Here is a 13,750-nt window from a genome sequence, read left to right as displayed (position 1 = left end):
TTATTTACATGTTATTGTCAGCCCAGTCTCACATTTTTGTCGTGCTCCCATCACAAAATGAGTCAAATTTTTGTGACAGGGTTTTTTTTTTTAACTCACTATTACCAGCCCTACTCCTACCCCCCCCTGCTTCACCTTTAATTTTGTGCAGCCATCATGGAATGAATTAGAATGAATTTGTGCTGTCGTTAGGAAAATGATATCACAAACCAATAGATTAATGTATTTTCGTGCTGCTGAATCACGACTTGCCATGAGACCGGGTTGTTATTGTAGACAGTTTGTAAGAGGAGCAGCAGTGATATCCTTTGTGAAGTTGCCTGGCAGGGAGGTGACATCAGTTCTTTTTGTCTCTGTGGCCTTTGACTCACACCTGGAAATGAGTCACTTTACTGCTACATGGCTGAGCTCACGTTTAATTTTTTTTGGTTTGCTTGTTTTTGTTTTTTGTACAATGACACATAAAAATAGTATACTTGAAATGTTTTATGTGCACAATTTCACATAAAGAGACTTGTACATATAGGACTCATACATACATACATATACGAGGTCTGTCCGTAAAGTATCGTACCTTTTTATTTTTTTCAAAAACTATATGGATTTCATTCATATGTTTTTACGTCAGACATGCTTGAACCCTCGTGCGCATGCGTGAGTTTTTCCACGCCTGTCGGTGACGTCATTCGCCTGTGAGCACGCCTTGTGGAAGGAGTGGTCCCGCCCCCTCGTCGGATTTTCATTGTCTGGAAATGGCGGGATGAAAAGGACTTTTTTTTCCATCAGAATTTTTTCAGAAGCTGTTAGAGACTGGCACCTGGAAACCATTCGAAAAATTTATCTGGCTTTCAGTGAAAATTTTACGGGCTTCACAGAGAATAAGGACTTTAACTACAGGTTTAAGGAGCCCTTTAAAGGACGGTCGGTGTGCCGCGCTGCGAGGTGCGACGATGCGGCACAAACCACTGGATCATTTCTAAGCTGATGGCTCTGTGGATACGAGACCGTCGTGTGCTCTTTCTCTGGTTATCACAAGAGCTGGACATCAGCCATTTTCCGGCAGATTTCACTTTTAACAAGAGATTTTGTCATGGAAAGCCGCGCGGAGGCTTCGCGCGTCACGACCGATTCGCTGATGAAGCGAGACAAAGGAACACCTCCGTTTCGGAGTGTTACAGGACAAGTTGGGACATGTCTATCTCGGCTTTCAGTGCTTACCAGTCGAGTGAGTATAAAAGAACTTGTGGAGAGCTGGAGATGTCCCAACTTGTCCTCTAACACTCCGAAACGGAGGTGTTCCTTTGTCTCGCTTCATCAGCGAATCGGTCGTGACGCGCGAAGCCTCCGCGCGGCTTTCCATGACAAAATCTCTTGTTAAAAGTGAAATCTGCCGGAAAATGGCTGATGTCCAGCTCTTGTGATAACCAGAGAAAGAGCACACGACGGTCTCGTATCCACAGAGCCATCAGCTTAGAATGATCCAGTGGTTTGTGCCGCATCGTGGAAACTTTACGGACAGACCTCGTATATAATATATATATATATATATATATATATATGTTATATGTATTATATATATATATATATATATAAAGTTTTTTTTTTTTTTATATTTATACACTGTATAGTCCTCGACACATACACACCAGGATTGTCTCAAGGGCCTTTCTCACTGGACGCTTCCAAAGTGTCCAGTGTGAAAGGCCCTTCAGCTTTAAGATGCTTTTGGAAAACGAAGCCCAGATCAGTTTACAAGAGGGAAAAGTGATCAGTGTGATGGGTTAGCCAAGTTCAACATGTTACAAAAGCACACGCTTGGAGATAAATAGGAAATAGCGCAGACTGGCAGATGTGATGAAAGGTGACTCCACTCCCCTGAGCTGACACAGAAGGTCTACGTACACATATGCTTTCATTTGATTGGTAGCTAGTGGTCAGTTTGGAGTCAGCTTTGCTGACCTTTGGAGTCAGTTGCTCGTGGCAAAGCAGCATGTCAAGCTGGCTGCTCAGATGGTCCCTTACTGCTTGAGATGGAAGCAAAAACAATGATTTCCATGGACAGCAGCAATAGTGCATGGACCACTAGTGCCTGAGCTCAGTATGTAACAATATTATCGCAGTCTGAGCATCATCCAGCATCTCCCTTTGGTGACCAGAGCACTTGAATCCTAATTTCAGTCTCAGAAACACATCAAAAGCCATTAATATGATACATCAGAATGATGAGGGCCAGCGCTTTGGTGTTTTTCCTGCCAATCTCTTCTTAAGCGAGAGAGAAAAGGAGAGTTAAATATGTAGGTCAGTTATCTCCAGGCCGTGGTTTCTCTTTCTGCCCCACCTTCATTTTCTATGTCCCGTTGTAATACATTATTATTCTCTTACCTCACATTCTTGTCTGTGACTTCAGCAATCCTTTGGGATGGTTTTTAATTTAATATTTCCTTTGACTGTTCTTGTGATGTTATTACAGCAATAAATAAACTGTGGCTTCAAAAAGGAAGTTGGAGTCATGACTGAAGGGAAAACACTATTTACTAAAATGATTTCCTAAGATGCAGCTAGTGCAGTCACATCTTGGTAAGTAAAAGACCGATGTCTTACAGGGCTCCTAAGCAATTCTGCATACACTGTAAATAATACTGTTATGGTAAATAAAATGGTAAACGGACTGCATTTATATATCGCTTTTCCATCTGCAATCAGACGCTCAAAGCGCTTTACAATAATGCCCACATTCACCCCAGATGTGAGGGTGCTCCCATACAAGGTGCTTACGGCACACTGGGCGCAACTAGGGTATTAAAGACCTTGCCCAAGGGCCCTTAGTGATTTTCCGGTCAAGCTGGGGTTTGAAACCGAGGATCCTCTGGTCTTAAGCCCAATGCTTGACCACTAGACCATCACCTCCCCTTGTTAAAACTTGTTTTTCTGAGTAGTGACATACAGCAGTAAGAATGCATACAACACTGTAAGGTTTATGCACCACATGTTACGTACTCCTTACTGTAACATAATAGTTTGAATTTGTCATGAATGTGACAACTAATGTGATACAATAACAAGCACTCAGTGTACAAATATAGATATGTATTTACATTAAAACATGCCTGTGCTATTGTACTATTTACTATTGTACTGTACTATTTTTTTAAATGTGATTTTACAAACAATAATGATAGAAATTAAATTTTCCTGTGTTAAAAAAACCCAAAACAAACCCCCAAATCATGCAATTTAATTCACGAATGAATGAATACCCGTGCGTTGCCCTTGGGGATCCACGGGCTTGGGATTGGGTAGTTTTTATAAAATAGGTAGCAGACACTTTTGAAGGGTGGTAATAAATTATATGAAGTTTCTATAATGATTTTAACTGAAAGTGCAGGAAATTAAAATCAGAAAGTTTGTGAATAATTGTATTTATATTTGGCAGTTGATGCCATGTTTTATAACTGGAAAGGTTGAGATATTTCCTTTGTTCAGAGCTTGTCTGGTACCACGGACTGATAAATGGTGATATCAACATCCATTGTTCACTGTCGTTACCTAATATCCCTAATTTTTCCAAAATATTAGTCCTATCAACTTTCCGTTTTCACGGCATTCATCCTTCAATCAATCAATCAATTTTATTTATATAGCGCCAAATCACAACAAACAGTTGCCCCAAGGCGCTTTATATTGTAAGGCAAGGCCATACAATAATTACGTATAAAAACCCCAACGGTCAAAACGACCCCCTGTGAGCAAGCACTTGGCGACAGTGGAAAGGAAAAACTCCCTTTTAACAGGAAGAAACCTCCAGCAGAACCAGGCTCAGGGAGGGACAGTCTTCTGCTGGGACTGGTTGGGGCTGAGGGATGAGAAACCAGGAAAAAGACATGCTGTGGAGGGGAGCAGAGATCAATCACTAATGATTAAATGCAGAGTGGGCATACAGAGCATACTTAGTATTTTTACTAATTAGCATAAATAGTATTTTGGATCCTGACCCAAAATACATCAGCATACCAAACAGTAAATGTCAGCTCTCCCCAGTTTGTCCGGTGATTGAAATCTCACACACACACACACCACACACACACACACACACCACACACCACACACACACCCACACACACACACACACACACACACCACACACACACACCACAGCGGCCACTTGCCTTTTATATATAAATAAGTAAACTTAAAGGAGAATTTCAGCTAATTACTACCTAGGCCCAATTTAATTTAATCAGTGCATTATTTATTTATCATGTAAACATCGCATTTGCAAGCATAAACTAACCAGCTCATAAATGTTACTGGACCTAGAATAAGAACTCAGACTAAACTGTTTCTTGTTGCCACTGAACAGACAAAAATGTTATTATAACCAATGGCTTCAATGCCGAGCTAAATGTAAACTTTTTAAAACAATCAGTTTTACAGTGAGTCTTACCTCAGCCTTTTAGCCTCTGACCATCACTGATCTCCATTGAGTGAATAAAAGTCAAGCCCAGAGGAGGAGCTTGTTTAGCTTGTACACACAGGATTGGTGATGAGGGGAAGACCTGGCGGAGTCACGCGCCCACCAGAAACAGAGCTGATGAAATGCCAGAATGCAGACACAGCTTTGGTCGTACAGAGACCAGATTGCCCATTACAGCAGACCTGGTACCTTGTACTCTTGTAGCACTCCACATAGGACCCAGTCCTAGGCCATTAACACATATAGACCTGTCAGGTATACTTCCATGCTCACTAATACAGTGAGGAAAATAAGTATTTGAACACCCTGCGATTTTGCAGGTTGCCCCACTTAGAAATCATAGAGGGGTCTGAAATTTTCATCTTAGGTGCATGTCCACTGTGAGAGACATAATCAAAAAAAAAAAAAAAAAAAAAAATCTGGAAATCACAATGTATTATTTTTTAATAATTTATTTGTATGTTACTGCTGCAAATAAGTATTTGAACACCTGTGAAAATCAGTGTTAATATTTGGTACAGTAGCCTTTGTTTGCAAATACAAAGGTCAAACGTTTCCTGTAGTTTTTCACCAGGTTTGCACACACTGCAGCAGGGATTTTGGTCCACTCATCCATACAGATCTTTCAGATTTTCTATTGAGTTCAGGTCTGGTCCTGGAGACTGGCCAGGCCACTCCAGGACCTTGAAATGCTTCTTACGGAGCCCCTCCTTAGTTGCCCTGGCTGTGGGTTTGGGGTCATTGTCATGCTGGAAGACCCAGCCATGACCCATCTTCAGTGCTCTTACTGAGGAAAAGAGGTTGTTTGCTAAAATCTCGCAATACATGACCCCATCCATCCTCCCTTCAATACAGTGCAGTCGTCCTGTCCCCTTTGCAGAAGAGCACCCCCAGAGTATGATGTTTCCACCCCCATGCTTCACAGTTGGGATGGTTTTCTTGGGGTTGTTCTCATCCCCTAAACATGGTAAGTGGAGTTGATTCCAAAAAGCTGTATTCTGGTCTCATCTGACCACATGACCTTCTCCCATGCCTCCTCTGGATCATCCAGATGGTCACTGGTGAACTTTAAAGGGGCCTGGACATGTGCTGGCTTGAGCAGGGGGACCTTGCTGCCCTGCAGGATTTTAAACTATGACAGCATCATGTGTTACTAATGTAATCTTTGTGACTGTGGTCCCAGCTCTCTTCAGGTCATTGACCAGGTCCTCCTGTGTAGTTCTGAGCTTTCTCAGAATCATCCTTACCCCACAAAGTGAGATCTTGCATGGAATCCTAGACCGAGGGAGATTGACAGTTATCTTGTGTTTCTTCCACTTTCTAATAAATAATCATAACAGTTGTTGTCTTCTACCAAGCTGCTTGCCTGTTGTCCTGTAGTCCATCCCAGCCTTGTGCAGGTCTACAGTTTTGTTCCTGGTGTCCTTAAACAGCTCTTTGGTCTTGGCTATGGTGGACAGGTTGGAGTGTGATTGATTGAGTGTGTGAACAGTTGTCTTTTATACAGGTAACAAGTTCAAACAGGTGCAATTAATACAGGTAAAGAGTGCAGAATAGAGGGCTTCTTAAAGAAAAATTAACAGGTCTGTGTGAGCCAGAATTCTTGCTGGTTGGTAGGTGTTCAAATACTTATTTGCAGCAGTAACATACAAATAAATTATTAAAAATAATACATTGTGATTTCCGGATGTTTTTTTTTAGATTATGTCTCTCACAGTGGCCATGCACCTAAGATGAAATTTCAGACCCCCTCCATGATTTCTAAGTGGAGAACTTGCAAAATCGCAGGGTGTTCAAATACTTATTTTCCTCATTGTATCTGTGTGAGTGATTATTCAGATAATGTTAACACATAGCATTTCATAGCATTACGAAAGGATGGAAATTGCACATTGAATTAAACTATCATGTCGTATTATAATGAACAGTTGGCATGGGTCCATATCCAGTTTTGTAGATGATACTGTATTTCAAATACGGTTGTGCTAAATGTTTACATACCTGGCAGAATTTTTTTAATTTTGTTGGGCCGTTTTTCACAGAATATGAATAATAACACAAAACATTTTTTTCATTCATGGTTAGTGGTTGTGTGAAGCCATCTATTGTCAAACAACTGTACTTATGCTCTGTTAATTGGGTGAATTACAAGATGATAACTTTTGAGTCATTGTTTACAGAAGCTCTTACTCACTCACTCACTCACTCACTCACTCACTCACTCACTCACTCACTCACTCACTCACTCACTCACTCACTCACTCACTCACTCACTCACTCACTCACTCACTCATCTATGTCTTTGCTGTCCAAGCCATACATTGTTAGCAGTGCAGGGAATAATCTGATTTTCATAGAAATATAGTGTATAAATGAAGAACAACCAATTACATTTTGGTGGTGACCCTGATTCAAGAAGGACGTTCTGAATCCAAACTCAAAAACTGATCTGTCGATTCTGTTAAAATTAAATTTTATTATTTGCAGGGTGTCTACTCAATAGAAACACATCGTTCTGCAAAACAAAGTGAAGAAAACAAGCATGATCTCAGCTTTATTGAAATGTTGTCTGATTTTTCTTTGGCTTCCTGGTAGAAAAACAAAAACTTGCAACAGAGGGAGATGAGGGAATTTTTCCTGTGGGCTTTGCCACAGCACATCTGGAAGTGATCTGGGAGCCAAGGAGACCTCTCGGCCAGGCTGGATCTCTGAGCGGGGCAAGGCAGACTGGAGGAGCGAGGGCCTTTGTGGAGTCTCTCTCTCTCTCTCTCTCTCTCTCTCTCTCTCCTTTTGTATTTGCCTGCATCTGTCTCTGTCTTCCACCATACACAGTCTTATAGAGAAGTTAACATTTTTATCATGAAGATGGCAGGTGAACAAGTTGAGCAAGTTTGTATGGGTGGTGGAAGAGAAAAGGACAAAGTCATGTCCATCTGTCTGTAGGTTTATCTATACATCCATCTATTTATTCCTCTGTCAGGCAGCAGCCAGGCAGTCTAAGAGATTAGACACATGTCTGCAGTGTGTGTCTGAGTTTGTGTGTGGGTGTGTGTCTAAGGTGAGGAGGTTGCGCCTGATGAGGACAATGGGACAGAAGGATTGAAGTGAAGACAGACAGCTGCTCGCTTACATTTACACATCCAGGAAAGAGTGATAGACTGAAGAGACAACTGAACATGTACACAGCTATAAATAGGTGGAAGTACAAGAACAAAGTTGAGTCATTTGACTCGTAATGAGTCATTTGATGAGCAGATGAAGGGAATAACTAAGAAAAAGGTGTGAGTTTTTGCAGATGTGGAACATTTTTCCTTTGAATCAGAGGTGAGTTTAGTGACAGGAATTGCTGTGATGAGCACAATAACTTCTTAACTGCAGCAGGACCTTCCACAGGAAATGATATCAATGCCAGGAAAAAGCCTGAAAATGAGGTCATTTAACACATGAACACAATCGATCCATTCGGCGTAACCGTGGGTTCATCCAGAATGCATTTCTATTTACAGCATAAAAGGTCAAACTCAGAAAGTCTGACATACAAAAGCCGTGAGTAACAAGACAACTTATGGCCGAGCGTCCCTGTTGGCTTTGAGAAGCAACTGCAAGAATTTCGTCCACAGGCTGACTAAACGTTGCTGTTCCTCACATATTCTACAATTTTTGCAGGGGTTTCCAACATTTTCCCATGAGAACACGATCAATCTTAGCTACACCACCGTTACTGAAGTATTATATGCAGAAGTGGACATTGAAACCAGGATTCAACAACTCATAGCCCCTGACTTTTTGCAAACTAAGGAGTATTGAGCTATTTTCACCACCACTGCCAGATCCTTGGGGACGGATGCAGTCCTCATGACAGCCCTGTTAGTGCGTGTGGTCACACTGGAATCACCCATGAACAAAGTTTGGGGCAGTTGTCAATCACTGAGTGGAGTTGTGAGTAAAAAGTTTTCCCTCAGAGAAATGTCACTCACAGCAGTCTGAGTGTAGACTCAGACTACTGTCAACACACCCAAAGAGTGCCCATGTCTCAATCTCATAAGGGGCCCATCACACGAAGAAGACCATGAAGAATGCACTGCATCTTGAAAATTTTGATGAACATATTGTAAGAGTCTACATATACAAAAACAGATCTCCTTCCACACTGAAATATGCTCTGTGTGTGCATATGGGAATGAATTGATTTGTAGGAAGAGTTGTGGAAAAATTTTTTTTTATTATTTTTTAAAGCCACTCAAATATGCTCAGGTTACTTCAAAGCAACCTGGGCCCGGTTTCATAACATACATGTCAACCCAATTGCACCACAGACTAAAACAGTTAAATGTGGTCTATTAAACATTAGGTCTCTCTCTTCTAAGTCCCTGTTGGTAAATGATATAATAATTGATCAACGTATTGATTTATTCTGCCTAACAGAAACCTGGTTACAGCAGGATGAATATGTTAGTTTAAATGAGTCAACACCCCCGAGTCACACTAACTGTCAGAATGCTCGTAGCACGGGCCGGGGCGGAGGATTAGCAGCAATCTTCCATTCCAGCTTATTAATTAATCAAAAATCTAGACAGAGCTTTAATTCATTTGAAACCCTGTCTCTTAGTCTTGTCCATCCAAATTGGAAGTCCCAAAAACCAGTTTTATTTGTTATTATCTATCGTCCACCTGGTCGTTACTGTGAGTTTCTCTGTGAATTTTCAGACCTTTTGTCTGACTTAGTGCTTAGCTCAGATAAGTAATTATAGTGGGCGATTTTAACATCCACACAGATGCTGAGAATGACAGCCTCAACACTGCATTTAATCTATTATAGACTCTATCGGCTTTGCTCAAAAAGTAAATGAGTCCACCCACCACTTTAATCATATTTTAGATCTTGTTCTGACTTATGGTATGGAAATAGAAGACTTAACAGTATTCCCTGAAAACTCCCTTCTGTCTGATCATTTTTAATAACATTTACATTTACCCTGATGGACTACCCAGCAGTGGGGAATAAGTTTCATTACACTAGAAGTCTTTCAGAAAGCGCTGTAACTAGGTTTAAGGATATGATTCCTTCTTTATGTTCTCTAATGTCATATACCAACACAGAGCAGAGTAGCTACCTAAACTCTGTAAGGGAGTTAGAGTATCTCGTCAATAGTTTTACATCCTCATTGAAGACAACTTTGGATGCTGTAGCTCCTCTGAAAAAGAGAGCTTTAAATCAGAAGTGTCTGACTCCGTGGTATAACTCACAAACTCGTAGCTTAAAGCAGATAACCCGTAAGTTGGAGAGGAAATGGCGTCTCACTAATTTAGAAGATCTTCACTTAGCCTGGAAAAGAGTTTGTTGCTCTATAAAAAGCCCTCCGTAAAGCTAGGACATCTTTCTACTCATCACTAATTGAAGAAAATAAGAACCCCAGGTTTCTTTTCAGCACTGTAGCCAGGCTGACAAAGAGTCAGAGCTCTATTGAGCTATTCCATTAACTTTAACTAATGACTTCATGACTTTCTTTGCTAACAAATTTTGACTATTAGAGAAAAATTACTCATAACCATCCCAAAGATGTATCGTTATCTTTGGCTGCTTTCAGTGATGCCGGTATTTGGTTAGACTCTTTCTCTCCGATTGTTCTGTCTGAGTTATTTTCATTAGTTACTTCATCTAAACCATCAACATGTTTATTAGACCCCATTCCTGCCAGGCTGCTCAAGGAAGTCCTACCATTATTTAATGCTTCAATCTTAAATATGATCAATCTATCTTTGTTAGTTGGTTATGTACCACAGGCCTTTAAGGTGGCAGTAATTAAACCATTACTTAAAAGCCATCACTTGACCCAGCTATCCCGTGATGGTGAGATTGTTCCTGATGTCGATCTCACACGTCTGCTCACAAGGTCGAGTCTCTGGCAATCACACACTGTGCATTCAAGGTTTAAATGCAGCAATCTCTGATTAACACAAAATACACCACAGCTGTGAGTCCTGATGACCTGCACGTGATAACAAGCCTCAGGTGTTCAGGGTGAGGTCCTGATGCTCAGCCACTCAGTCCTGAATGCATACCACCTCGTGGGAGAAACAGAAAACAAAAACCAAACCAGCCAAACACCCCAGCCCACAACAGGATGTCCAGAATGACAGATCTCCACAGTGGGCGGACACCCCTGTCAGTTCAGCACACACAAAGCCACACTTGTGGGGAACTTAGACAAATTTCACTGCCAGCACGACAGTGATTGTCTGCAGATTGTTGTCCTGCCAAGAGTGCAAATGACCACACATTTTCTAAGTGCCATGCCATGCGAGCAGTGTTAGATGTTTGTGGTGCACCTGGAATTTGGCCGACACCTGCCGTGAGAGGGTTCAGTGGCTTTGTACAGCGCACACTCTGTCTTTCAGCCACTGGTGTGCACAAATAGTTGTAGCATCAGGTGTACGTTTGAGGCAAGGACGATTTTTGCGCGTTTTGCACACGATTCCTGCTTCATGCGCACTTCGACCAAACTTTGCAGTAAGTGTGAAGGGGCCCTAAGAATTTTCTCCTGGTCACATGAAAGGAAAGGATAAAATCTGTGGTTAAATTCATGTTTTTGAAGACCATTCTCACGCTGTGCTGGGCTTCACTTCTGCTGTTTATCCAAGATGCACTACAAAAAAAACTATCACTTTCGTCCTCAAAATGTTATCTTTGGAAAATGATGATGGTATCTTTGTCAACCTGATAAGCAACATTGTAGTGCTTCCTCTTAAAACACAGATTTTTAACTATTTTAATGCATTCACTATGAAAGTCCACAAAAAACACTGAATTCCAGTTTTCGGTAGAGCAACACGAGAGGTGGGACCTGTACTGATGTCACCAAAATTCATATTCCTGACAACTTGAGGTTTCTGAGAGTTTATCAGGCAGGTGAAATCATGGTAATTTTACCATTTTATGACTTAATTTCTCTGGGCATATGGCACCAAAAATAAAATACATCAATATTTCATGATTCTTATCTTATTTGACATTTTATTTAGTAGTGATATGCACTTTAAGTGTTTTGAATTAATGGACAGACTGGTATGACTGAGTGCAATATACGAGTACTTGAAAACTTTGTTATTCATGTTATTTTCTGTAAATAAAAAAATTATGGATCCTTGAATTTGTTTCAGTTATCTTGATTTTTCAGTTGCAGTTTGTTTTTGGTTATGTTACTGCATGTTGTTTTAATCTTATGTTGTACCGTCTGTCATGATGGAATGCAATAGCAGATGTCAATCTACTTACTATGTTTAGTTGGCTTTCAGTTTCTTCCTGTAAAATAACAAAAAATACGTAGGGAGTTTTCCCTTACCACTGTCACCAACTTCCTTGCTCATGGGTTTGGTAAAATCTTGGCTTTTGAGATTGAGAGACACCTGGGAAGAGCTTATGGAGTCATGACGTTGTTGGACAGAGGTGTATTGGGATGTTAATATCTTTGCAGGAAAACACAGATCCAGGACTTTAGGGTCTTGATGACTCCCGTCTTAATGTATGGGTATGAGGCTCGGACGCTAACCATGATGAGTGGATGTCTTTGGTACAAGATTACTTCAGAGGATTCTTGAGTGCCACTGGAATGACTGTCTATAAAATGAGCATTTAATTTTTTTTTAATCACTTGCATTGTGAGGGAATGTCAGCTTCGACATTCTGGCCATGTGGTGCATTTCTTCTGTGTTATCCAGCACATAGGTTCCTGAGTGTTGAGGACCACATCTGCTAGACTGGAGAAGACCAAGGAGATGTCTATGCTTCACTTGGCTGCAGCAGATCAATGGTTACTTTCGAGATGTTGGAATGGACCAGTTGTATGCCTGGTTACAGTGCACCTAGAAAATATTCACAGCGCTTCACTTTTTCCACATTACAGCCTTATTCCAAAATGGATTTTTTTTCCCCCTCAAAATTCTACACACAATACCCCATAATGACAATGTTAAAAATGTTGTTTTTTTTTTTTTGCAAATTTATTAAAAGTAAAAAAAAACAAAACAAAAAAAAACAACCTAAGAAATCACATGTACATAAGTATTCACAGCCTTTGCCATGAAACTTAAAATTGACTTCAGGTGTATCCTGTTATCACTGATCATCCTTGAGATGTTTCTACAGCTTAATTGGAGTCCACCTGGGGTAAATTCAGTTGATTGCACGTGATTTGCAAAGGCACACACTTGTCTTCATATAAGGTCCCACAGTTGACAGTGCATGTCAGAGCACAAACCAAGAATGAAGTCAAAGGAATTGTCTGTAGACCTCTGAGACAGGATTGTTTTGAGGAATAAATCTGGCGAAGGGTACAGAAACATTTTTGCTTTGTCCCAATGAGCACCCCTACAGTAAAGTTTGGTGGTGACAGCATCATGCTGTGGGGATGTTTTTCAGTGTCAGGAACTGGGAGATGAGTCAGGATTGAGGGAACGATGAATACAGCAATGTACAGAGACATCCTGGATGAAAACCTGCACCACTCTTGACCTCAGACTGGCACGACGGTTCATTTTCCAGCAGGACAATGACCCTCAGCACACAGCCAAGATATCCACGGAGTGGCTTCAGCCGAAAACTCACGGGGACAATCTCTTTTGAGTGGCCCAGCCAGAGCTCAGACCTGAATCTGATTGAACATCTCTGGAGAGATCTGAAAATGGCTGTGAAACGACGCTCCCCATCCAACCTGATGGAGCTTGAGAGGTGCTGCAAAGAGGAATGGAGAAAAGTGCCCAAAGATAGGTGCACCAAGCTTGTGGCATCATATTCAAGAAGACTTGAGGCGATAATTGCTGCCAAAGGTGCATCAACAAAGTATTGAGCAAAGGGTGTGAATACTTATGTACATGTGCTTTCTTACTTTTTTATTTTTAATAAATCTGCAAAAATTTCAGAACAACAGCAACAACAAAAATTACTAAAAAAAAACAAACAAACAAAAAATGGGTGTTGTGGGGGAAATGAATTTATTCCATTTTGGAATAAGGTTGTAACATAACAAAATGTGGATAAATTGAAGAGCTGTAAATACTTTCTGGATGCACTGTAGTTGCCATCCAGAACCCCAGGTGGTTCCGTGATGTCGTGGATGCGGTGAATTGCAGCACCAGTGCATGCACTCAGACTTTTCTTCATTTGTTCAGTCAGCTGTCTCCAAGTGTTTGCGTTTGACTACATTATCAGTTTTTGCAATGAGATTTGAACATAAAAAGCACATTAGCGCCACATAATCAACTGCATTTACAGGGCGC

The 13,750-nt window shown here is 40.9% G+C and overlaps 1 protein-coding gene across 1 annotated transcript in view; it reads left to right on the top strand.

Moving 5' to 3' along the window:
• arhgef25a (Rho guanine nucleotide exchange factor (GEF) 25a) overlaps positions 1–13,750 on the top strand; it is a 370,615-nt gene that overhangs the window by 249,486 nt on the left and 107,379 nt on the right. The window lies entirely within an intron of this gene.

Source organism: Thalassophryne amazonica, chromosome 6 (genome assembly GCF_902500255.1).
Source record: "Thalassophryne amazonica chromosome 6, fThaAma1.1, whole genome shotgun sequence".
Classification (NCBI taxonomy): domain Eukaryota; kingdom Metazoa; phylum Chordata; class Actinopteri; order Batrachoidiformes; family Batrachoididae; genus Thalassophryne; species Thalassophryne amazonica.
The sequence above is the reverse complement of the archived record's forward strand: the minus strand, read 5'-3'. Positions and strand labels throughout refer to the sequence as shown.